This window comes from Natrix helvetica (assembly GCF_964273705.1).
Source record: "Natrix helvetica genome assembly, chromosome: 2".
NCBI lineage: Eukaryota > Metazoa > Chordata > Lepidosauria > Squamata > Natricidae > Natrix > Natrix helvetica.
Window position 1 is genome coordinate 24,460,781 of NC_138552.1, and position 27,533 is coordinate 24,488,313.

Sequence of the window (27,533 nt, forward strand, 5' to 3'; positions counted from 1 at the left end):
TGGTGGGCATCACTGAATGACTCTGTCGGTGTAGATTTACATGAGCCTAAATATTTTAACATTCCAGTGAAAACGGAGGTGGGAAATTCATTGTTAAGGGACAGCATCTCTCCAGGACTATATGTTTGTGAGCTTTAAGAGCATGTTGCTACTGAAAGCAGCAGAACTGGACTCGTCAGTCATCTCGTTTTAAAATGTTTTTTTAAAGAAAGATAAAACAAGTACCCAGCCTATTAGAGAGTTCTATTCCTTTTTAAAGTAAAAATAATAATAATGCATACAATTGGAATTTATGGGCTTCTGCTGAATTTCACTGATTTATTGATAGTGTTAAAATTCTCAATGACTCCACAGGGAACAAAATGGAGCTGGGATAAAAGAAAAAAAGCAGTAAGTTAAAGAAAAGGAAAAGTCATGGAACCTAATGCTTTATGTAACATATAATGCTATATTCCTATTTGTTTGTTGTACTTCATCTCCATTTACATGGCCAACTCCATAAGCCAGACAAAAATAATAACAAATTGCAATAATGAAGTAAAAAGAATATTAAAAATACAATACAAAATTATGATTCTAATTCACCAGGGAACATAGTAACATTATTAGACAAATAAACACCATATTATAAGAAGAAACATTACATTACCAAGGTCCTCAATTTTTTTAAAAACAGCTAGAATTTACAGTTTCTCCAAATGTCAATGGATTGGGACCATTCAAATTCTTGACTGAATTCTATTTCATACAGGGAACAGCAGTTGCAAATATCATCTCACATAAACTCTGTTGATGACATTCCTTGAGAAAAAAGATATGGAAGAAACCCAGCCTTCCAGATCCAGCTCGATAGGCAGAAACAATTAGGAGTAGGCTACCACAAAGATAGCCAATTCCTGAGCACCTCATTCAACAGCCAACTAGTAACTAGTGATGCTCTTGTAGTGAATAACATGAAAAAACTAAGATTTGCCTCTAAGTACTGGAGCCTCAACAGTCTGGATCAGATATAGCTTCCAAATAGTCTTCAAGGAAGCTCTGGGTAGAGTGCATTACAACGGTCCAAACAGGGGGTGATTAAGGGGACTGTGACCATGACTGTGAGGCAGTGAGGGTTCCAGATCCCATTGCAACCAGTATGGTGCAACAGGGCTGGGCGTCCACCACGTGCACGCACACAGCATGCACACAGGGCTCACATGCATACGTACCACCCACGATGTTCTGCAACAGCTGCATAATACTCCAGCTGCTCGGCGGAGTGTTGCGCTGGCACCGTACGCTCCGTGCGCATGCGCGTTAAGCTTCTATCAGCTCAAATACAGGTAAGGAGGGCAGGTGGGTGGGTGGGCCCTCCAGAGCACTGTACCAGAACGGTACCTGGTGCTCCCAGCAGGCACCGGTATGCCCATACCGGGGCGTACCGGTCATGTCCCACCACTGCTGTGAGGTGAACCCCCCATTCCAAGAGGAATCAGAACTGGTGCACCATGTTATGTCCCTTCAACCCAAACAGTAAGGTGCTCCTGCAGCAGGAATTGGAAGTTCAGGATAACTCCTAGATTATAAATCAGCACCATATGGGGAACTGAGACCCCATTCAGATCTAAGTATCAAATCTTCTTAGAATCAGAAGATTCTATCAGATCCTATACAGCAGAGGTGGTATTCAGCAGGTTCTGACCTGCTCTGGAGAACGGGTAGTGGAAATTTTGAGTAGTTCAGAGAACCGGTAAATATCACCTCTGACTGGCTCCACCCCCATCTATTCTCTGCCCCCCGACTCCCAGCTGATCGGGAGGGAATGGGGATTTTGCAGTAACCTTCTCCTGGAGTGAGGAGGGAATGGAGATTTTACAATATCCTTCCCCAGCCACGCCCACATCAAGCCATGGCCACCATGTCACACACACAGAACCAGTAGCAAAAAAATTTGAATCCCACCACTGATATACAGGAACCTACTTCTGGCTTTGAAAAGGGGTAGGAGAAGTGAAACAGTTGCTCAGCTCTGTGGGGAAAGTGGAGAGTGTGATAACTGAACTCTGAAGAGAGTTGTATATCTAGAAAGATGCTGTGAAGGGTTTGAATATTAAGAGTCTATTAACATATCCTAAAGCAATAAGGAGCAATTTCTGGACTACCCATGGTCTCTCTTTCCTAACCTTAAAACGCATCCTAATCCAAAGCACCCTCCATCTAAGCCTGTTGTGGTGATGACTAAGCTTATTCAGCAGCTTCATGTACATATTAAATAGTCAAGGAGAGACGGCTGAGTCCTGTGGCACTGTATGATAGTGAAGCCTCTGGCAGTCTCTCTTCCTCCCACCAATATTTATAGTATATCCAGTAGCATCAAATGTACTGCACAGTGCTTGAGTGTTATCCTGGTCATATTTTTTGCTCAGTACAAGAATATAACTCTATTTTTAGTCATAAAGAGATAAAAACTGAAATTATCAGGGATATTTTGGGATATATAATTGGTGCCACTGCAATTTCATTTTTTACCTAATTTTTATTTAAAAGGCTGTAGCTACATACATCAATCTTTCCCTCCACCATTAAGAGGGTTATTTCATAGCTATTTTTTGGCAGAAAATGGAACATGCCTGAGCTAAATAGTAAGATATTTTCTGAGTCTCTAATCTTCACAATAAGTGTAATATCAACCTTGATTTCACTGAATATTTATCAAAGCATTTGCATATTTGGGTTTGGAGGATTTTGGGGGTTGGGTTGTTTTTTTTTTTTTTTTTGGTAATTGTGAATTTAGACTAGCTACTTGCTTGGAAAAAGTTATTGTTCTTCTTTTCTCAAATGCTTGAGTTTCTCCAGTGGGTGGTGTTAGATCGGGTAATGGAAAGGCACACTCAGGCTAAAGGCAATAACAGCTATTTATTGTAACAGAACAAGTATATAAAATCCAGAAGGTTCAGTCTGAAAGCAGCCCTTTTATAGGGAGCTGTCAGACCCTTCGACCAATGAGATTAAACCTCTGTTCTCGCCAGAACAGAGGAGCTTTGTGGAAACCATTATAACAATTGCTAGTATCTAACAGGTGGTCTCCCAGCTACATAAGAGATATCAACACTAAAATCATTTTCTATAAAGCTGAGGAGAAAGAGCAACCAAGCTGTGATGGTGCAGTGGTTAGAATGCAATACTAACCAGCTAACACTGCCCACTGCTAGGAGTTCGATCTTAATTGGCTTGAGATTGATTCAGCCTTCCATCCTTCCAAGGTCAGTAAAATGAGGATCCAGATTGTTGGGAGCAATATGCTGACTCTTTTAAACTGCTAAGAGAGGGCAGTAAAGCACTATGAAGCTGTATATAAATCTAAGTGCTATTGCTAATGCTAATCTGCATTTTAATGACCTTACATAAGCAATAAGGCATTTGGCTTGCAAAACTCTGTCTCCCTTGGCAGATTTCTGTCACTGTTTCTGCCTCTTAAAAGAAGCTGATTTTTTTAAAATAATAATAATATTCCTCGTTCATTAAATGCAATATCAGACTTATTTTGATTGTCTAGAATTGCCACTTAACTTTTTGTCGATCTGCATGTAAAGTAGAGCACATCCAGACCCTTCAAATAAACATTAGACCTCTCGGCGGCTTTTGATACCATCGACCATGGTATCCTATTGCGCCGGTTGGAGGGGATAGGAGTCGGAGGTACCGTTCTGCGGTGGTTCGGCTCCTACCTCTCCGACCGGAAGCAATGTGTGTTGACAGGGGGACAGAGGTCGACCCCGAGGCCACTCACTTGTGGAGTGCCACAGGGGTCGGTCCTCTCGCCTCTCCTGTTCAACACATATGTGAAGCCGCTGGGTGAGATCATCCGTGGTTTTGGGGTTGAGTGTCACTTCTACGCTGATGATACCCAGCTGTATATTTCAACCCCAAACCACCCCAACGAGGCTGTCGAAGTGATGTCCCGGTGTTTGGAAGCCGTCGGGGTCTGGATGGGGGACAACAGACTTAAACTCAACCCCTCCAAGACTGAGTGGCTGTGGCTACCGGCACCTCGGTTCAGCCAGCTGATTCCATCGCTGGCCATAGGGGGCGAACAATTGCCCCCTGTGGAACGGGCGCGCAATTTGGGTGTCCTCCTTGATGCCCGGCTGTCAATGGATGACCATGTGGCAGCCGTGGCGAGGGGGGCGTTCCACCAGGTTCGCCTGGTGCGCCAATTGCGCCCCCTACTGGACCGGGATGCCCTACACACGGTCACTCACGCGTTGGTGACGTCCCGCCTGGATTACTGCAACGCTCTCTACATGGGGCTGCCCTTGGGACGCGCCCGGAGACTGCAGTTAGTTCAGAACGCAGCCGCGCGGGCTGTGATGGGGAGTACAAGGTACTCCCACGTAACACCTCTCCTGCGCGAGCTGCACTGGCTACCTGTGGTTTTTCGGGTGCGTTTCAAGGTGCTGATTACCATCTTTAAAGCGCTCCATGGCACGGGACCTAGTTACTTGCGGGATCGCATCCTCCCACATACATCCCTGCGGCCAATTCGCTCACACAGAGAGGGACTTCTCATGGTGCCGTCCACTAGGCAATGCCAACGGGCGACACCAAGGAGTAGGGCCTTCTCTGTGATGGGCCCAACCCTCTGGAATGACCTCCCCCCCGACATTAGAACCACTACTGACCTCCGCTCCTTCCGGCAAAAATTGAAGACTCACCTGTTCCGATTAGCAGGCCTGGCATAATTACAACTGTCCCTCCTGGCAAATGTATTAACTGGTTATTTTAGGGGTATTGTTTTTAACTTATTGTGTGTGTTTTAGGGGTTCAAAATCCTATATTTATATATATTGCTTTGTACAGTTCTTTTAATTCCATTTTTAACCTCCTCCATTCCAACTGTACATATTCAATTTTTACTGTATTTTGATATATTTTGCATGGACTGTACACCGCCCCGAGTCCCTTTTGGGAGAGGGGGCGGTCTAGAAGCATGAATAATAAATAAATAAATAAATTACGTTTGGAAGAGTTAGAAGATCTCTGACAGTGCTAGCTAATGTAGACTCCTTCCACACCCATTATAATATTTATGAGTGTAGCAATTCTTGCTTTTCTAAGTGCTGGAAAGTATAAAAGGTTGTAATGTTTGCATTAACAGTACTACTTCACCACTTTTCTCTCCATCCCCTCTTTCTTCAGTTATATTTGTATTGTTTTTCTTATTTTTATTTCGTACTTTTATTAAAGATTAATAGCTAACTAACAAAAACATTACCTTACTGGCATATAGTTTCCCATGCCCTTTAAACCTGATGAAAGAGACAGAGAGGAGAAGAAATAAACTGAAGGTCTGAAAACTGATATTAGAGGAACCAATATTTACAATTCACCAAGGATCCTTGCCCAATCCCTTGGTGATGTCTTCTCCATAACAGTAGAAATCTTACAACTTTACAGGGTTTTTTTGACAGATAACCACTGCATAGGAGGTCAGACATCATGCAACCCTAAAAGTTAATACTTTGCTTCCTAGTAATACTTTTCTTGACTTGCAGAAAGCGAAGCTGCCAGGGTCAAACAACATTTGTGGGTAAGCTTCCAAGAGCTGGCAGTTATATGAGCCAAAAGAGCTTTACAGGCTAGTGGATATAGTGGTCCAATTTTCAGTTTGAGGGAAAACAGTTGAGAGAGTTTCTGAGTAAAAGTTTACCAAAACCTCACAACATTGCCCTAGGGAAGGGTTTCACAGTTTTAAGATTGCATATAGTCTTAGAAGTGCAATCTACAGCCTTCAAAAGTTGTCATGAGATCGCAAATGTTGTTACAGAAGAAAATGGTTAAATCCATCGAGGGTTATTGATTGCAAATCTTGTCACAATCTACTTCTTGCTAAAATAGAAAAATGTGGGACAGACGGCATTGCCACTCGAAGGATTTGTAATTGCTGACCAACGGCATTCAGTATGAAGTTATCAATGGAAGTACATCTTCATGGAGGGAAGCATGCAGTGGGGCACTTCAAGCTTCTATCTTAAGCATTCAATATCTTCATAAATGATTTAGATGAGGAATAGAAGTGGAACTCATTAAATTTGCAGAGAACATCAAACTGGGGGGAATGGCCAACACTTTAGAAGATAGGCTCAAGATCCAGAAGTATCTAGACAGACTCTAACCAACAAAATGCAACACAATGATGAGAAAAGTAAGCTCTTACATTTAGGCAAGAAAAACCAAATGCACAGGTATAGAATAAGTAGTACCTTGCTCAACAGCAAAAACTGAGAGAAGTCCTAGTGAGCAAGCACTTAAATATGAGCCAACAGGGTGCAGCAACTGCCAAAAAAGCTGATGCAGTCCTAAGTTGCATCAACACAGTATCAATGATACATGAAGTGTTAGCGTCAGTTGAACTGCCTTGGTAAGATCATGCTTGGAATGCTTGGACCAAAACTGGAATGTATCCAATTTTGGTCACTATGATACAAAAAAAAATATTGAGACTATAGAATGGAGAGAAGGGCAACAAAGATGATTAGTGGGCTTGAGGTCAAAACAGATGATGAATGGATGCAGGAGCTGTATGTCCAGTCTAGTGAAGAAGGCTAGGGGTGACAAAATAGCAATCTTCCAATATTTGAGAGACTGTCACAGAGAAGAAGGCATCAACCTATTCTCCAAAGGACTTGAGGGTAGGTCAAGAATGAATGCATAGAAACTTATCAAAGAGAGATCCAACCTAGACCTAAGGAGTAATTTCCCTAAACTGAAAATGTTGCACTCTAACATTTTCACTTGATAGCTACTTTATCCTGAAATTCATATCCTGTGATTTTGGCATCCAATCCAGAAACCATTCAAAGGAGAAATGTTGGTCAAGTGGTTAAAATACCAGCAATGGTGGGTTCCGGATCCCATTCCAACTGGTATGGTTGGAACAGGCCCGGAGGCGTCCACAGGGATGTGCGCAGTGCATGCAGCGTGTGCATGCATCTTACTGTCCAGTGATGCCTACAACGAGCCTCCGTGATGCTCCAGCTGCTCAGTGAAGCATTGCGCAGGTGCTGTATGTGCCGTGCACATGCACGGAAACACCAAAGACTTTAAAGACAGGTAAGGAATGAGGGTGGGCGGGCGGGCCCTCTGGAGCACCGTACCGGAATGGTACCAGTGCTCCGAGCAGGCTCCGGTACTGGGGCGTACCGCCAGCAACCCACCACTGGATACCAGGCTAGAAACTAGGTAGCTGTAAATTCCAGTCCTGCTTTAAGCATGAGAGTCAGTTGAATAAATTGGGGCTAGCCGCACTTTCCTCCCAAATAACTTCACAGGGTTGTTGTGGTGTGGAAAATAGGAGGAAGAAAAAGTATTAGGAATATTCAGCACCTTGAGTAATTTAAAAAATAATAATGACAGTGTGGGAAGTGTACCCCAGGGGGACAGTGCCAGGACCGCATAGCACCAAAAGCTTCAGAAAACAGTGCCAAGAGACTCAAGCCAGCCCCTTTTAAGAAAACCAAGAAGCACCAGCTGGGAAAAAAACACAAAGCAGCCCTGCTAATAGAGGTAGCAAAAAAAAAACTTAAGTAGAACCATTAAAATAAGGGGAATCAGAATAAAAATAAGTCACCTGGAACTCCCCTTTTCCTCTTTCCTGGCAGAATTAACCCCCAGGATCGGAAAGACAAAGCCCAGGAACATGATTAAACCATAATGGGCAAGAAGACAGAATTCAGAGCAATCACCTTAACTAAAGGCACATACAAAATCTCATCAAATCACACCAACTTCAAAGGGAAGATGGGTATAATAATCCATACACTTATCAGGCCACCTTGCTTGCAACCCAGGAACACTTGAGCTGTGTCACTACTCTTCTTGCTTTCCTGAATTAAAGGATTCCTTTTCTGGCAGCTGCTTCCATGTCTATTTCTTCTAAGCATTGGTGACTGCTTCCCAGCTGGGAATGAACCAGGGAAATTTCTTCCAACAACAGGATAAAAAATAAATAAAAATCATAACATTTTAAAAAGTAGTATTTTATTTTATGACTTGTCTTTATATATCCAGCATGGTTGTATGGGATTCCATACCAATAGGTTTAATAGATGGCTAATGGAATTCCCTACAACCAATTTGTTTAATAGACACCTCTTTTTAAAAAACTTAAGATTTCTGAGATAGTATTAATTTTATACCATGAATAGCATAATGTGCAAAGCCTACTTCAATTAAGTATCTTTCTAAAAACAACAGGCTGACAGCAATTTTCTCATTTCACAGAAAATGTCAGCATTTACTGAAATGCCATGATTTGCATACTGCTTTGTTAAATGCCACATATATGCTTGGAGCTTGTAGGTCTCCCTTAGGTAGCCTATGTTCAAAATGTTTATTATCCTTGCAAGAAATGCTTTATCAAAAAGACAATATCGCAGGAGGCAGTTACATGCAGGAACATTTAAGAAACCATAAGTGAAATCTACACGAATGAAGGCAAATATACATGTCCCAGGATAATGTTGTAGGATCCAATCAAAGTCAGTCACTGGGATTGGAATTTTAGTTTTCCAAACTTTTGGACTTGTTCTGGAGCCCATCCTCTGGGAACTTTTTTCTCTCCAGAAATGTGGAAACGTTCGGGAGAGACAGAAGTTCCCTAAGAATGAGCTTTAGAATGAGTTCAAAAACATAGAAGACCCAAAACTCTGGTCCAGGTGATAGATTCAGATTGGATCCTGAAAATCTACATTATTACAAGCTATTACAAAGTCACTGCTTGGCTTCCTTGCGTAGGAAGTTAAAATTCATCCCACTACTAGAAAATGAAATATTTTATGAAATATGAAAAAGGCAGAATATTTCCCCTAAAAAGAGAAGTAGAAACTCTGCCCTCCACCTTTGTCAATGGGCCATTAAGGCCTGAGCCAGAGAAACATGTTTTTGGGCAGGAAACAGATTCACTCTTAATAGCTCCCCCCCCCAGCTTTGTCAATGGGCCATTAAGGCCTGAGCCAGCCTATTCTACATAACCAAGATCTACCCCATCTCACTGCACTTCAGTGCACCACCCACCAAGTTTCAACCAAACCTAGCACACAACCTACAAAGTTAGCTATAACCTCTGACAGCAACCAATCAGAATACATTTCTTACACAGGAACAGGAAATAGAGGTGGGGCCCTAGAGAGGGCATAAAACCAGGGACTCTCAGCATCTCTGCCTTTTTTCTGCTCAGGAACTCAGACCATGTTATTCTGCTCAGGAGCTCAAGCCATGTAATCATGTCCACCATTAAACCATCTTTCCAAGCAGCCTCCATGTTTCCAGTGTCTTTTTCCCCACTTGGAACTGAACCCAGAAGTACATTTCTTCCAACACTTGGTTGAAGACCATTCTTCATGTAGTAAATTACAACTTTCAGAATTCACAATGATGGAATTCTTACAGATTTATGAGTTCTACAAGTTATAACCCACTATATTGAATAGTGCCAGTTTTGAGAAGGCTAAAGCAGGTCAGTAAGTTATCTTTATTATCCTATGTCAAGTAAAATCTTACTTCAGGGCCACTATAAATCATTCAAGCATTCAATAGGATCATTTTTCTTTCAAAGTGAAATCTCCCAAGCCATCCTTTCCAAATTGTCTTTAGTTTCAAAAGCTCTAGTCAACACAGATATGGTGCAGTCTTAAAAATAAGTCGTATATAAAAAAATAATAATTTGGCTGAATGAAACTAATAACACACATTTATTTGCATTCTTCTAAATGCATGATTTCAGGGGGGAAATCAGCATGCAGTAAAATTAATATATTAGCTACTTGACTGAGAAGCGTATGATCTCTAGCTCTGTCAATATAAACTTGTGAAATAGAGTTGATTAATTTTCTGCACAAAAGAATATTTCTGTGACTTTCTAATATTAAGCAATGTGTATAATATCTTCATAGAATGTATTCAAAAACATTTCACGAATCTGATATGAAAAAAACAAAAACTGCCAACTAAATTCCTGCCTATCAAATGAGAAAAAGAAAAGGTAGAAATCAGAAGACGAGTCTCTACTTTGCAACAAGAAGACTCTTAATTAATCTCTGGAATCATCAAACAGGTTTTGGAAGCATTTTTCTGTGAAATCCTGGAGCATCGTATCCAGAATACTATTCAATCTAGATTAGCATGAGAAAACTCAGGTCTTTAAAATGTTTTAGCAGACAATGCCAAACAGCTTCAACATCTGAATCAAAACTTTGCTTTAGGGAGCATTTGGTAAAAAAAAATAAAAGCTCCACTAGATATTAAAACAAGAAAGAAATCCTATGGGCATTAAGAAATCAGTTTAGCAGTATTATTTATACTATGTGACACTGTTTTTTTCTCTGTATACTCCTTCCTGTTGAAGGAGTAAAAACAAATACGTGGATCAAGATCTTCAAAATATCAAGACCTCTGAACTCAAACTGGCTTCAGTAATAGCTTGCTTAGGCATTTGTAGATGCTGGCTCATGAGTTGCCTTAATCAGCACTTAGATTTTTAAATGGGAACTAGGAAGTAACAAACAACAAAAGATGTATCGGCTGTGCTAACCGTATTCTTACTATTAGCAGAAAATATAACCCATGTTATCAAAAATAAGATGATTGGCATTTGACATCATTACTTGTCAGCATTTATTATACAACTATGTAATGGTTGTTTGTAGCCTCCTTGAGTGGGCAGACTCTTGTATTCTATTCCCAGCCTTGTTCAGATAGATTTGGCTCAAACACATCATGCAGTCTCCACTTACAAATTGGGTCATGGATAATTTTCCCCTGCAAAGTACATTTCCAACCACAAAAAGGTTTGTAGACATCCCATTTTTATTTTCTCAAAGTGCTTAAAGTGAGACTGATGTACATTGAATGTGCATTTAATGCTCAATGATTTAGCCTGCAATCCTTATCAAAGTATTTTAAATATGAAAGCATAAACCAAGTAGAAAATGGTTGTATAGAATGCTAGCAAAAAAGGACATAAATGTCCCAAAATTTTGGGAAATGTCCCAAACAAGCACACCAGCTTTGGAGTTTTGCATGCTCCCTGAGCTTGGTTGTTGGTTAGAATAGAATAGAATAACAGAGTTGGGAGGGACCTTGGAGGTCTTCTAGTCTAACCCCCTTCTTAGGCAGGAAACCCTACACCACTACAGACAAATGGTTATCCAACATCTTCTTAAAAACTTCCAGTGTTGGAGTATTCACAACTTCTGGAAGCAAGTTGTTCCACTGATTAATTGTTCTGTCAGGAAATTTCTCCTTAGTTCTAAGTTGCTTTTCTCCCTGATTTGTTTCCACCCATTGCTTCCTGTCCTACCCTCAAGTGCTTTGGAAAATAGCTTGACTCCCTCTTCTTTGTGGAAGCCTCTGAGTTATTGGAACACTGCTATCATGTCTCCCCTAGTCCTTCTTTCATTAAACTAGACATACCCAGTTCCTGCAACCGTTCTTCATATGTTTTAGCCTCCAGGTCCCTAATCATCTTTGTTGCTCTTCTCTGTACTCTTTCTAGAGTCTCATCTTCTTTTTTACATTGTAGTGACCAAAACTGGATGCAGCATTCCAAGTGTGGCCTTACCAAGTGGTATTAACACTTCACATGATCTTGATTCTATCCCTCTGTTTACGCAGCCTAGAACTGTGTTGGCTTTTTTGGCACCTGTAGCACACTGCTGGTTCATATTTAAGTGATTGTCCACTAGGACTCTAAGATCACTCTCACTGTTACTACTACTGTGTAAGTTACCACCTATACTGTGGTATTATAACATCTATAATACCCCAGACCTAACAATTGTTGATAAGAAAAACAAAATAGTCTGAATAGTGAACATGGCAGAACCTGCAGACTTTTCATTCCTTCAAGTTTGCAAGTCAACAACCGAGCTCAAAGAGCATCAAGCAATCCACAGTTCAACCCTGAGCTACAGTTTGTATATTATTTTCTGTTGGTTCAGGAGCAACTTATCTCCATGAAAACTATTCAGGGAAAGCTGAATAAATAGTAAATATTATATTGATGGGTTCAACACCAAATTATGTTCTGTGCTGAAGGCAAAATTGTTTTGCTTTTACCTATCTTGCATTCTTTTTTTTTCCTAATTTAGTTTTATAAATGAACGGTGACAACATAGAAACCAAAGTAAAGGAGATTTAAATGGATTTTTCATCAATTATTAGAAAGGACATAATTCTTCATCTTCTCCCCACTATTCTCGGTCCTTCTGCCATGATGGTGCCTTAATAATTGCATAGGGCTTTTATGTATTTCTAGCATCGCAGAGTTTGATCCAATTTTGGAACCGAGTGAAAAGATGTTTTTTCTGACTTGGTTGACATTTTTAGCAGTGGCTTGCAGCATTAAACTTTAATAGGGTTTAAATGTTGGTCTACAGCTTTCTTTTTTAAAGCTTACATTCCATTTTTTCATTTGTGAACAGATGTTTGTGACCTAAATTAAAGTTCTGTTCCAACTTCCTCTTAATCTTTCACAATTTCCTTCTGTCAACAGCTTGGATGGATGCTTAACTTCAGTTGACCTAGAACTGCAGAATATTACAGCTTTACCAGTATATATATATATTTTACTAACACCATGTAAAGTACTGGAATTAGTTTAAAACAGAAGGCAACTGCATGGGCGAATCTCATATATTATTCTGCATTATTTGAAAGATATCACAGAATAGCTTGGCAGCCTAACTGAAGATCTTCTTCCTGTTAAGTTATATTCCACTTTTAGGTAATATTGTCCTCTGTGAAGTAAATGAAAATGTGACATATGTTAACAAGAGGAAAGGCGTGAGCCATTTTCTACATAGGTTTAAAGAGGTAATTAAACTGTGAGTTTTCAATTTTCAAATTTTCATATCACAAATGACTGCAGCAAAACAGAAAGAGGGAGGGAAACTTTATATCCATCTACCCATACTCTCAAATTTTCCAGTTCAGTTTTTCTGTTGATTATAGCAATTAAGGTGCTGTGATGGCCACTGTAATTGACAATACACTAGGGTTATATTTGTATGACGGTTATTTAAATTATAAAACAATTATGAAACAACTATATATTTGGTTTCAAATCTTTGTAAGCTCCAATTTGCAAAAATCAACTGTCCCAATTTTGCAACTTCTGCAGTGAAATATTATCAGCCTTACTGGATACATCAGACTCGACACATGACCAGATAAATTAATTCTACTTTTTAAAAAAGCAACATTAACAGCATCTTGCACGTCTGAACATACAATTCTCCCACCATCACCTTTATAGCCTGAGAACTTGGGGATGGTCCCTAGTAAGCTTTTTGTTTTACCTAGTATGCAGCTATGGTTCAACGTTGACTCAGCCTTCCATCCTTCCAAGATGGGTAAAATGAGGACCCAGATTGTTGGGGCAATATGCTGACTCTGTAAGCTGCTGAGAGAGGGCTGTAAAAGCACTATGAAGCGATCTATAAGTCTTAAGTGCTATTGCTATTGTTGTGTTGTCTTTTATCTTACCAGGCAGCATCTCTGCCTGACTCCCAAAATCTTTCCCAGGTACCATTACAAGGATTTACTAAATAGCAACAACATTGAAGGAAAAGGACAGATTCATAAACTACTGTAAATGTCTGCTTTGCATATTTTGCTATCATTCTTATTTCTCAGAATTACGTCCTTTCTCTTAGCTCAGGGTTGGGGACTTTCAGGTCCTCCAGAACTTACTGAAATGCAGTTTTCAACATTTCAACAAGAGTCACGGTGGGACAGGGGCTAGAATGCAGTATTGCAGGCAAAGCCTGCCCACAGCCAGCAGTTCAATCCTTACCAACTGAACATTGGCTCAGCCTTCTGAGGTGGGTAAAATGAGGACCCAGATTGTTGGGGACAATATGCTGACTCTGTAAGCCACTTAGAGGATTGCAAAGCACTAGGAAGCAATATTTAAAAGCACTATTGCTATTTGTTAAGGAAGACTCATAGAAATCAGAAGACCAAGCTAACTGCTACTTCCAAAGAGCATTATGGTCACTTTCACTTATACCAGGTATAAAGACTGCTTTCACCTATATGAATTGACCCTCTAATATATTACTTCCAGGAAAGGTTTTGGAATGTAGCTCATTTTCATGAGAAAAGGGAATGGAAGCCAGGACAAATTCACCCATTAGACTGATGGAATAACCTCCCTTTGTGATTCACCTGCATTATCTCTCTTTACATTCTGGAAACTGCAAAAACTCTTCTTTAGAACTTTTTGTGATTAGTTACTTTTACTCATTTTTAATTTTAAATTGTGTGCAGTTACATTGGAAAAGTGAGGGATAGGCAAATATTAACATGATGATTCTAAGTCAACAATTGTTACCTCAGTTGCAGGTAGCCATTCCAAACATCACTTGTCCTAAATTAATGTTTTCACATTAAACACCCATTTAGTGCTAATGTAGCCAGTGAACAAAATGCTTCATTCAACTCTTTGAAACTCAGCTTGTTTGTCAGCTACCATCATATTTCTGATCACAGACTCTATGTCACCTTAATTTAAGACTAGTAACATCAGTAAAGAAATATCAACTCTATTGCACCCAATAATTCAATAATTCAGAAGCTTTGTTCATATGACATAAATATGACATTTTATTTGCTGTATATTACACAAATCCTGTCCAAATGGTTAATTTATGAGTATTGTGCAAACCCCCAAATCGGCTTCAATGAGTAAACTGTGATTTACTTTAACACGAATAAATTGGTTGTATATAAACAGAAATGGTATTTGAGCATGGAAGAAATATAAATCAATAGAGTCCCCATGACAAAGGCAAAATAGGGCTGTGAATGTTCATTCTGGCTGCTTTAAAATAAAATAAAAATTGAGGTAGAGTTATGAAAACTATCGAAAAAGATTAGATCAGAGGAGGCCTCAAAGCTGTGATTTTATAAATTCATTTTATATGTCAGGCAAATCATGGACTCATAATTTTTGGGCTTCTCCCTTTTGGGATTTCCAAACTAGTTTACTGAAAAAGGCTGCACTGAGAGTCCGTGAGAAAAGAAACTGCACCCAATCTTCTGTACAGTATTGCTCAGAAAAGAGTTTTAGTGTTAACACTAGGAAGGCAAGGGGGTATAAAGAATAATGTATCTAGAATGTATCTGTATAATAATCTAGAATGAATCTATATAATAATCTAGAATGAATCTGGATTCTGTAAGGAAGAATAAAGTGTTTACATTCAAGAGGCTGCAGCTTCCTTGGATTCTTATCCTTCAAATTAGATGCCCAGTGAAAATATTGTGGGCTTTATCACTGGCCTTTTTCTGATTGGCAAAGAGTCAATAGCAGTATAGACCCTTTGGTATGATAGGACAATGTCTCATATAATATTATTATTATAGATAATAGAATAGAACAGTAGAAGCTGTAGCAAACACTTCCAATAATCAAAACCAGCATCAAGAGAAATATGAAAGAAATTCTTAATGACCCTGACACTCAGAGAAAAAAAGCACAATCTTCTCACCTAAGAAGAAACTTCTTTTTAAAAAATTAGGTACATTTGGTCACAGGACTATTGTCATCATTTGCAAAGAAGATTCCAATCTTGAAACGTTTGTTGCAAGCATACATCTTTGAGAAAAAGGGAAATCTGGGGCTTAGAATTTCACTGAAATATTGGAAGCATATAATCATATATGCTGACATATATGAAAAAAGCAATGGGTTATTAACCAAGCCCAACCTTTGCCCTCAGAAGTCCTTAGTATCTATGATAAAGCAAGGAGAATGAACCCCATCTGAGATCTTGGGAGATCTAACGGCAGTCAGTGTTGACAGTACTGGCTTTAATAGACCAGCCACTTGGCTCAGAGAAGGTAGCTTCCTACGTTTGTGTATCAGGCAATCCAATGACTTCACTTGGCTGAGCTGGGATTCAAGCCAGATGTGTCCAGGCGTATTAGCTGCAATATATCACTAGCACTCATTTTAGGATAGATAGGGAAGGATGAGGGACTTTCCACTACTACATATCCCAAGTTGAATAAAGCTGGGGCATTTAGGAAGCAGAATACATATCAAGATACAGTTACTGTAGAAACTTTAATGCATTTTCTTGATAGATGCTTTAAAAATCCATTTTAATGCCTTCCTATTATTCCAGTTGTTTGATGTGCAAATCTTACAGCACTACCGCTTAAGCACCTCAGAACTGAAGAAGTTTCTTGGATGAGAAACAAAATATCTTCAAGGAAAAACAAAGTCCAGTTGCCTTTTGAAAAAGGCCTTTTGTCTAAGAGATTGCTAATTTGAGTTTACTGCTTTTTGACTTTCTTTGTAGGTGTACATACACAAAACCCATGCTTGTTGACTGTTAGCTGATAAGATGCAGTTAGAAAGGCATTGCCTACCCTTTCAATTAGTCTCTTGTAAAGAGATCTCCTTTCTATTATAGTTACTTTATCTATCCTCTTCACTAATCCTAGCGATACCACTCTTAGGAATCCTCATATATACACAGAGCACTTCACTTTCCAAAACCAATGAGTTTAGAATCCAAGTAAAAATACGGTTTGAGAAGAAATGTAATACAAATTTCAGATGTGTCTCATAACTGCTGTGTAGCACAAATTAGGTACAGAATTCTACCTTTTTTAGGGTTCAGAAAAATGGTTGTCTCATGGGCTAGGAATGCAAAAAATACATCAAGAAAATGCATCCTAAAACACTCAAAGCTGCGGAGAACGTGCATTTTTGCAATGTACAAATGTATACAATAATGATTGCACAATTTGTTGTTGTAATGTAGAATTATATCATCAGAGCAAACTGTTTAAAATGCAAAACAATATAAAACACAATCTGTTGAATCAAACTGCTGTGTGTCATATGCATATTTGTTGGTTTTACTGTATTTTGTCTGCTTTGATGAACTCAAGACTATTAACAATAGAATAACATTTGAGCCTGCACAGAAAGTCATCAACACGACAACTGATTCAAGATCTGTGTTGCAAAAAAAGGACAGCACAGAAACTGCCCCTAGACACACCTAGACACATCATCTTATTTTAGAATATGCATTTCTCTAACCAATTATCCTGGAAGCAAATACAACAATATCTAATTGACAAATTAATCAGCCTTCCTCATCATAGCATCCTTTCAGGTATATTAACCTTACAGCTTACATCATCTGTGACCAGTAACACTTGAGATTCTGAAGTTCTGTTGTAAAACAACTGGATAATGACATTGAGTAATTTATTTATATCCGACTGTTCTAACTGGAGGGTCCCAAGAGGAATGTATTGTAATACAAAACTGAGAAATTTTAATACACTAAAAAGAAAACAAAATGTGATTGATATATTTTGGGATTCAGAAAGCAGAAATTAAATTCTGATTAAACAAAAAGGCTATTTTTGCATTCAATGCCTTATTAGGAATAAATAAACTTTAAAAATCCAGAAAGAAAGAAATATTTTGCATTGTTTTCTATCTTCTAGGCTGCCTTTGGAATTTTTCAGAGAGAGAAGGAGAAGGAGGAGAAGGAAAAGGAAAAAGGGAGAGAGAATTTTATTTTTAAAAAGTCATTTATTTAGTTATGGATAGCTAAGGCATGAATCTTCTCTATTACTGGTCTGCAGTCTCCCTGGCTTTTCACATTTCCAAAGGAAGGCCTCACAAGAGTATTCCTCACATTGAGCTTTTCCAGATCTCCTGCCCTTGAGCATTTGCTATGAGAATTCTCCTTTCTTTGAATAAATCATTCACCCTATGAATGATAGGGTCTCCCAACTAAAGAATTTCAAAATGGTACCATTTTTTCCCATCCCAGATCAAAACAACATTCTTATTTCTCGTAAGGAAAAAAAGCAAGACAATCTGAAAGCTCCTATGCTTTTGAATAAAACTCAAGCTAATCTGATAATTCTATTTAACATAAAAATGTTTGAAGGACTCTGGCATGTACATCAGTTGCAAAAATATGTATCTGTCAGGCCTGCAGAGGTTCCTTTATGAATCTTTGGCCTGCCACACTTTCTTATAATTTCCTATGTGTTTCATTAGTGTAGTAGTTGGGAGGGGGGATAGAAAGGAGTAGAATGTGGAATGTATTGTTTTGATTCTTCCTAGAAGCTCAAGGTCATCTTTTGTCTCCGCACCTCAACACTTGACCGGAAGCAGAGGGGTGTAGATGCCAACTGGAAGATGACGATTGGAACATGTGATGAATTATGGGGTGTGGGGATAGATATGAACTTTCAACTGGGTGAACCCACAGGATGTACATTAGAGTTGAAATTTCATAGCATAATGCCAACATGCCTGTATTATTAAATTGGAACTTTAAGGATGATTCTGTTCTGGACTCTGATTTACTTTTGCATGGTATTTGGAATGCTGACACTATCTTCATTGTGCTGCAATCTTCTCACTGTCTCTCACACTCACAACTAATAGATACAGAACCCTGCAAGGATCATCAAAGACCCAGTGCAATGTTGAGGTTTGTGGTCTTCAACTATATTTGCTTAATGTGTTATACTGACAAAGAGAAGATGATCCTTACATTGCAGGAAATTGAAGGATAGCCAGCAAGCAAAAGATGCCAGTTTACAAATCCTCAGATTTATATCAATTGATGATAATAGGATCAGAAAAGGGGGGGAGAGGGAGGGAAGGTGAAAGAAAAGAAGAGAAAGAACTACTGGCAGATCTTGCTGACAAAGGTACATGGTTCATGATTAATTGATGATTTATTTTAAATGTATGGCAGGGAGCTCTCACTCTTTTCTTTTTTAGTTATTTGTTTTATGCGTGTGAATGATCTGATTGCCACATTGCTTTAAGCTCAGTCATGCTTTGGTGGATTAAGCCACAACTGATTGCTTTTGCTCATCATGTTAAACTGTAAGCCATGTTTTGTAAAATACAATGAATAGATGGTTTCATAGGCTATATTAAATCTAAATCAAATTCAATGTATGGACTCATGACCTTTCAAGGTGATGGCCAGCACTGTGCAATTTTGTGCAATGGAGCTCCAAATTCAAGAGACAAGATGTGACTTAAAAGCCCATAACCTTTTCCTTGATTCACCTGTGGAGGGCAGTTGTTTAAACTCAGAAAGTTTCTGGCTTTTGGTTATGCTGAAACAAGGGGTACTGCTGCCTTGTGGTATTCCCCACATGGGCCACATATGTGCCACCTCAACCTCTGAGTCATGTTTCACTTTTCTGATCTAAATCTCCTGACAGCCCTAATATGTATGTATGGCACTTGGTATGCCTCAAATATGCGAGCATTTGGGGCATACCAGGTGCCTTGACAAAACATCTAATCATTCCCCTGGCTCAGCTGATAAGGGAGGAGAGCTTGTGACTTAGAGGTTATTATAACTGCCTAACATGTAAAATAGCCCAAGTTCAAATCCCAGTAAGGGTATGACTAGCTGATGAGAGCTAAATAGCTTGAAATAGATCTATACTAGTCTCTCTTCAATTATTTATCAACAAAAGACAGTTTATGTATATAACGTAAATGTCTAAAATTTGGTTGAATTGGCTATCTTTGAAAATGTTATGATGTAGCATAATGTAATAATATCCTAATGTCTTTTAAATTTGGGCACCACCTAATGGTGCGATTGATGCTATAGCACCATAATTTCCATATTCTTGACACCCAAATTAAAAACTCAAAACAGGCATGTATCTTCAGAACAAACGAAGCATTGTCTCAACAGCCATATTAGATTTGGCATGGCATAATTCCAAATAGGTAGGACCAAATTTCATTCCGCTAAATTATAGGATGATTGTGTCCCATCCAGGAGTTCTGCACATAACTTTCAGGTCACATTTTTGGCACTCAGGTTCTGAATAGAAATATTTTTACTCTGTATGTGTGTTTGTGTTTGTGCAAGAGAGAAACATCCGAAGTCCAAATATCCAGCTGTATAAATAGCTGTGCAAAATTATATGCTGGAAATCATTCAAATTTTTACAGAGAAACAAACACAAAAGGTTTAAGAGATATCACACTATCACAAGGGATTTTGTGTTTGCATGTTAGCCATGATATCCATGGAGTCTTCTTGGCAAGGTTTTTTGGAAGTGTTTGTTGCCTTGCGTCCTTCCTAGGGCTGAAAGTGTGACTGGGCCCCAGCTGGCTTCAAGCCTAAAACAAGAAAAGGTTCGCAATCTCCTGATTTCTAACTGGAGATTTTTTTAATCCCTACACCAAAATTCGCCTCACAAACAATCCTATCAGCTGCAAAATACAAATTACTCTGACTCCACTTCATTTGAAACTAATGACAACCAATCATATTTAGTAAAGTATCATTGTGTTCTCTGGTTTTTTTTAAAGTCATCTAATGATCGCTGACAATTTAGCAAACCTGAACACAAAGTCACGATAGGGACACTTGCTTGGACAGAGGAAGGAATTCTAAGGTGACTGCTTTGAAAATGCTAATGTTAAATTATTGAAGTTGGGCTTTTGTGTTTTTTTTTCCAAGATAGCATCTCAATTAGACATCTCAAATTGCTAATGTCTTTTTTGTTGCAGATAAAAATGAAACATGGAAGCCAGCCAGCGTCTGCAAGCATGAAAAGGTGGCCGTACCGGATATAGCTGACAATAAACATGGTTTGCTAAAGCATTCTGTTTGGCAAGTAAACTCTGTTCTTAATTAAACAGAGTGAAAGACACCATTAACGACAAAAATATTGTTGTTGTTGTTGTTGTTGGAAGGAAAATAGAATATTTAAATTGCTTTGTATATGCAGCAACTATTTTATATCACAGACATTAAGGAGGAACTGGCCACAGTGAGCAAGTAAATGTAAAACTACAGAAAGTTCTAATTAAGTGTCTCCTTACACAACAGCATCATGCAAACCGGTCTTGAAAACAGTATAGCCTTAATGCAGCTCTTTGATTGTAGGAGATGCAAAGTTCAAATCTCCAAATGAGGCTGGAGGAAAAATAAAAGTTTGCTATGATGCACAACCAATGCCCCTAAAGTTGCTTGTAACCCTTCAAAGGATTGATGGTGTTAGGGATGTAACCCTAGGCTTGGCTTGGCAATGTATATAAGCTATGATTACTTTACTGTTACTTTAAATGTTAGAGAGATGTAATTGGCTTGTTACCTCAAGCAGCCATAAGAGGCAGCCAGAATGGCTGTTAGCTCTCTCTGTGTTTTGTTAGATGCTGATGGTGGATACTGTGTGATACTGCTCGTGAGTTACTGAGTCTTGCTACTGTTAGTTACTTTGTGCGTTAGACTGACTATATTGATAACTGATTGACTGAACCGTGTATGACTTGGACTGTAAACTGAACTCTGAATACTTCTATATTTCTACATAGTAAACTACTATATTTTTATACTATTCAGTGTCTCTGTATGCTGGTTTGTGCGTGTTATTCCATATCACTCTCATTACGCTTCTCTGCATACTCGCTCTCCTAACGGGGAGCTTAATTACTTAATAGATGGAACCAGAGATGAGTTGTTCCTTGTTTGGCCCAGATCTGGCGAACTGATATTAGTGGCAACAGGAGGCTCCCATCTGCCCAGACACTTCTGTGCATACGCAGAAGTGTTGCACGTGCACACGCAGAAGTGTTGCACGTGCACACACAAGCAAGCCGGTAGTAAAAAAAATGGAAACCCACCACTGGATGGAACCTAGGAAACGCTTCAAAAATGAACACTGAACTGTCATTGTTCATTGTAAAAGGCTATTAAACAGAGCATGGGCAAACTAGTGCAAGGAAAAATAGTTATGGGTTCATAGCAAATTAAATTATTTATTTTCTTCCAATATACTCTTTTTTTTGTCATGATTACTGTAGTAGTGATGTCCTATTATAGCACACGAGCCCATGGCAAAGTAAAGCCCAGCACTAAGCGTTATGTACACCTGTATACAAAAAGGATATAGAATATCAGGGGCTTGCAAGATGATATCCCAATTCCCATAATCCCTGTCACTGGGCCATGCTAGACAAGAGAGATGGAACTGCAGTTCAAATTATCTGAGTCACCATAATGTAATGTTTCCAATGTTTCATTTGTTCTCCTACTAATCAATATGTCTATTGGTTCCAGCAAATCCGAGTCTCAAGTGACACTTTTCAGCACTCACTGACAATTAATTACCCAAGTGAGGCAGCAAATTTAACAGGATGACTAAGCTATAAAGACATCATTCTTCTCTCTTTCTCCGTCTCACTTCTTTTCTTACGGCATCATGAACTGAGATGCTCATGTGTTCTATAATTGAGAAAAATGGCAACTGACACATTCTAAAAAGCACAGCCAATGAAAGCTATCATCTTTTCCCACAATGCATTGCAACACCTCAATATCCAGGCAATTGGGAGAAAATATTGGATGTTCATTTGCAGCAGCTAAAACAGGTTCTGCTTTGGCTCTTATAAATAATAAGTATGAAAGCAGAATCAATAAGACAGTTGCCATACACCATTAAGTCTCCAATATTATGGCCTCACAACTATGCTACATCTTCTATTTTTCAGCAGAAAATTATGAAATAGTTTCCGTCCTCCTGCAGATATGGGGCCTACTCTCATGCCATTATGGAAGCAAAGGAGAATATTCTACTTCTGGAGGAACTTTGGGGTTTTACTAAATTAACCAAGTTTATAATTTGTAAAGTGTTTTTAAAAAAATCTATTTTAATGATTTCATTCTCATTTTTAATATGCAAATTTTATAACCTACCTAAACTCCGGCCCATTTAAGGCATCCAGATAAATTTTATATCAAGCAATTTCAAAGTTTCATCTCAGTTATAACTATTTTATTTACTTCAGTATTCACTTCAATGATAGAGATATTGCTAATAAAATATAAATCAAAGCATCTGAGATATAGATTTCAAGTTATACAATTCAAAGACTGAAATGTAAAGTTACATTCAGTTCTACAGTGAATATATCTTCTGCTCTGGCCAGGATTTTGTTGTTACTTATTTTTTAAGTAGCACGTAAGTTATTTTTAATCTCCAATGTATGTTGATTTAGGCTAATGAAGATTACCTAGAGAACCAAACGCAAAACTGTATAAACTGTTTTACATGCATTAAAAGTGAAATATTGTAGCCTATAGGTTTTTATAGGTTATTCTATCTTCAAATGTTGTAAGCATTGTCTGTTAGGGTATTTTTTAAAACAAATACCCTAACAGACAATGCTTACAACATAAATGATGTTTAAAAGACAAGCGACCAATTTAATGCTCAGAACATATTGACAGTTTGGACATAATGCAAGAAACACAGTTTTGAAGTAGCAATTTAATGTATAACCCCAATGCAGAAAGAGCTTTAAGTCCCATGAAATGCTGGACCTGAAAAATGTCCAATAAAAACCTATGAGATAAATCATTTTTACCCAGCAGCTGCTGATATTTTAATGCCACCCATCATTTAATGCAGTATGTTTAAATTTCTAAAGCTTCTCCTTCCTTGGAAGGTTAATTACTCTAATGTGCTTATCCAGTTATCTTAACCACATGGTTAATATTGCTTCAAAAATAGAGGAGATTAAACAAATCCCTTTACTTATCGTATAAAAATAGTGATAGTGCATTTTCATAAATATGTGTTTAATAGATTTTATACTGAAAACTAAAGGCAAAGTATTTGAAATAGGGAAGAAAATGGTAAGTGAGCACCTGTCTACCCTAGACGAGTTCAAATCACCAGGACCGGATGGATTACACCCCAGGGTTCTGAAGGAACTAGCAGATGAGATCTCAGAACCACTGAATTATATCTTTCAGAGATCCTGGAACACCGGGGAACTACCAGAGGACTGGAAAAGAGCTGATGTGGTTCCCATCTTCAAAAAAGGGAAAAAATTAGATCCAGGAAACTACAGACCTATCAGCCTAACCTCAATACCAGGAAAGATTCTGGAAAAAATAATCAAGCAACGAATTTGCGAACACCTAGAAGCAAACAAAGTAATAGCCAAAAGCCAACATGGATTTGTCAAAAACAGATCATGCCAGACTAATCTTATTGCATTCTTTGATAATGTGACAAAATTAGTGGACCAGAGGAATGCCGTTGATATAGTTTACTTGGACTTCAGTAAGGCTTTTGATAAGGTAGACCATAACCTACTACTAGATAAAGTAGAAGAATGTAGGTTAGACAGCATCACCACCAGATGGATTCGTAACTGACTGGCTGACCAACCGCACTCAACGTGTAGTTCTCAATGGAACTGCATCTACATGGAGGGAAGTATGCAGTGGAGTACCCCAAGGCTCTGTTTTAGGCCCAGTACTCTTCAACATCTTCATCAATGATTTGGATGAGGGAATAAATGGGGAACTCATCAAATTTGCAGATGATACCAAGCTGGCAGGAATAGCCAACACTCCAGAAGATAGGCTTAAGATACAGAAGGATCTTGACAAACTTGAACATTGGGCACTATCTAATAAAATGAAATTCAATGGTGAAAAGAGTAAGGTTCTACATTTAGGCAACAAAAATGGAATGCACAGGTACAGTATAGGTGATACCTTGCTCAGTAGTAGTAACTGTGAAAGGGATCTTGGAGTCCTAGTGGACAACCATTTAAATATGAGCCAGCAGTGTGCAGCAGCTGCCAAAAAAGCCAACACAGTTCTAGGCTGCATCAACAGAGGGATAGAATCAAGATCACGTGAAGTGTTAATACCACTTTATAATGCCTTGGTAAGGCCACACTTGGAATACTGCATTCAGTTCTGGTCACCACGATGTAAAAAAGATGTGGAGATTCTAGAAAGAGTGCAGAGAAGAGCAACAAAGATGATTAGGGGATTGGAGACTAAAACATATGAAGAACGGTTGCAGGAACTGGGTATGTTTAGCTTAAGAGAAAGAAGGACTAGGGGAGACATTATAGCATTGTTCCAATATCTCAGAGGTTGCCACAAAGAAGAGGGAGTCAAACTATTCTCCAAAGCACCTGAAGGTAGAACAAGAAGCAATGGGTGGAAACTAATCAAGGAGAGAAGCAACTTAGAACTGAGGAGAAATTTCCTGACAGTGAGAACAATTAATCAGTGGAACAGCTTGCCTCCAGAAGTTGTGAATGCCCCAACACTGGAAGTCTTTAAGAAGATGTTGGATAGCTATTTGTCTGAAACGGTATAGGGTTTCCTGCCTAGGCAGGGGGTTGGACTAGAAGACCTCCAAGGTCCCTTCCAACTCTACTATTGTATTGTATTATTGTATTATTATTTACAAATTGTTCTATTATACCACCAGAGGAATGTTCAGTGGAAAATTAAAAACATCTCCCTGGTTTGCAATTACAAATACTAACGTTTTCAATTCTGACAATAATACCAAAGAATTGCAAATGGATTCAAAGTTACCAAATGCTTCCTTGTCATTTATAGCATTTGTCATTACTAACAGACGAACTAGGGAGCATTTCCAAGAAGCTATAAAATCTTCATATATATATATATATATATATATATATATATATATATATATATATATATATCTATCTATCTATCTATCTATCTATCTATCTATATATATATATATATATATATATATATATATATATAATATATATATATATATAGTGCTCTCTCTCTCTCTCTCTCTCTCTCTCTCTCTCTCTCTCTCTCTCTCTCTCTCTCTCTCTCTCTCTCTCTCTCTCTCTGTGTATGTGTGTGTGTGTTCTAGCATAACTCTGGAGCAACCTGAGCAATTTCAACCAAACTTGGTACACAGATAACTTACTCTCTGGAAACAAATACTGTGGGGAGTAAGACACCCCAAATACCCATCGGGGTGTGTGTTCTGTTGTGTGTTCTGCTAAGATACAGTCTGTTGTGCCTTAAAATGGCTTCTACTGTACTGTTGTAAAATGGCTTCTACTGTACAGTGCAGTGGAGTTGCCATGGTAATGGCTTCACAATATTCCACAAGGGGGTTGCCTCTGGTAAGGGGAAAATCCAACATTAGAAATTATATTTGGTCTGGGATTATTTTTGAGGAAAAATATATGGATTAAGATAAATAAATATGCCAGGGAACCCCCCCCCCAAGGAGAACCCCCCAAAAAGAGGAAACCCCCCCCAAATTTGAAGTACTGAAGATACAGAAAATCAAATCCTAAGGTATTCCCTGGGAAACATATTACATAAACCTGGGAGTAGAAAAGGCTGTCTCCCACTTTCAGATAGTCAAATGTCTACCAATGGTGGCATTTTTAAAAGAGTCTCTTCTGATGATCAAAGTTCTTAGAGAGATTCAAAGTCGAGGAAGGTTTATACGTAAATATAAATATATAAACCATTCATATATAAACCATTTTAAGGCACAACAGGTTGTATCTTAACAGAACACACCCAAGGGGTGTTAGAGGCATCTTACCCCCACAGTATTTGTTTCTAGAGAGTGAGTCATCTGTGTACCAGGTTTGGTTGAAATTGTTCCAGAGTTATGCTGGAACATACACACACACACAGCACCATTTATTGATAGATGATAGATAGATAGATAGATAGATAGATAGATAGATAGATAGATAGATAGATAGATAGATTAATAGATAGATAGATAGATAGATAGATAGATAGATAGATAGATAGATAGATAGATAGATTAATAGATAGATAGATAGATAGATAGATAGATAGATAGATAGATAGATAGATTAATAGATAGCTAGATAGCTAGCTAGCTAGATAGATGATAGATAGATTAATAGATAGATTAATAGATAGATTAATAGCTAGCTAGCTAGCTAGCTAGATAGATAGATAGATAGATAGATAGATAGATAGATAGATAGATTAATAGATAGATTAATAGATAGATAGATGATAGATAGATAGATAGATAGATAGATAGATAGATAGATAGATAGATAGATAGATAGATGATAGATAGATAGATAAAATGTTATAAGGAAAAAATACATTCATAATCACAAATCCATCCACCCAATGATCGGTGCGAAAATGTTTCTTGAAAGAGAAACATATGCAAATAGACAAGACAGTTGGCTTCCATTCTTCTCCTCTCCCTACCTCTTTCAAATTATTTTGATTTGTAGCAAACAATAAAATGCAGGCTGGCAAGGTTTACTGGCAAGGCAATTTCAATCCTGGGATTTGTTTTGTTATAACAACTTGAACATATAAACCTTACGTATTATTGCATTGAGACATAATAAGACCGCTAAAGGAATATTTCAATAAATAGGAATTGTTAACTCTGACAAATTAGTGTCCCATTACAGTATTTCAGAGCATCTGTGACTTAGACTGGATGCAAATCTTGACTGATTTATAATAATATTGCAAACTGTCTAGAGTCACTTAGGTGAGGGTGGGCAGTATATATATATATATATTTGTTTTCGTAGATTTTCACGGGTGTAGGTATGCTGGTTTTGTTGTATTCGGGTCTTTTCCCGTGTAACAAAACCAGTATATATATATATACTGGTT

General features: G+C 38.3%; 1 protein-coding gene across 1 annotated transcript in view; it reads right to left on the reverse strand.

The window, feature by feature from the left end:
- Window positions 1-27,533, reverse strand: part of HCN1 (hyperpolarization activated cyclic nucleotide gated potassium channel 1) — a 187,967-nt gene that overhangs the window by 85,532 nt on the left and 74,902 nt on the right. The gene's annotated exons all lie outside the window — the stretch shown is intronic.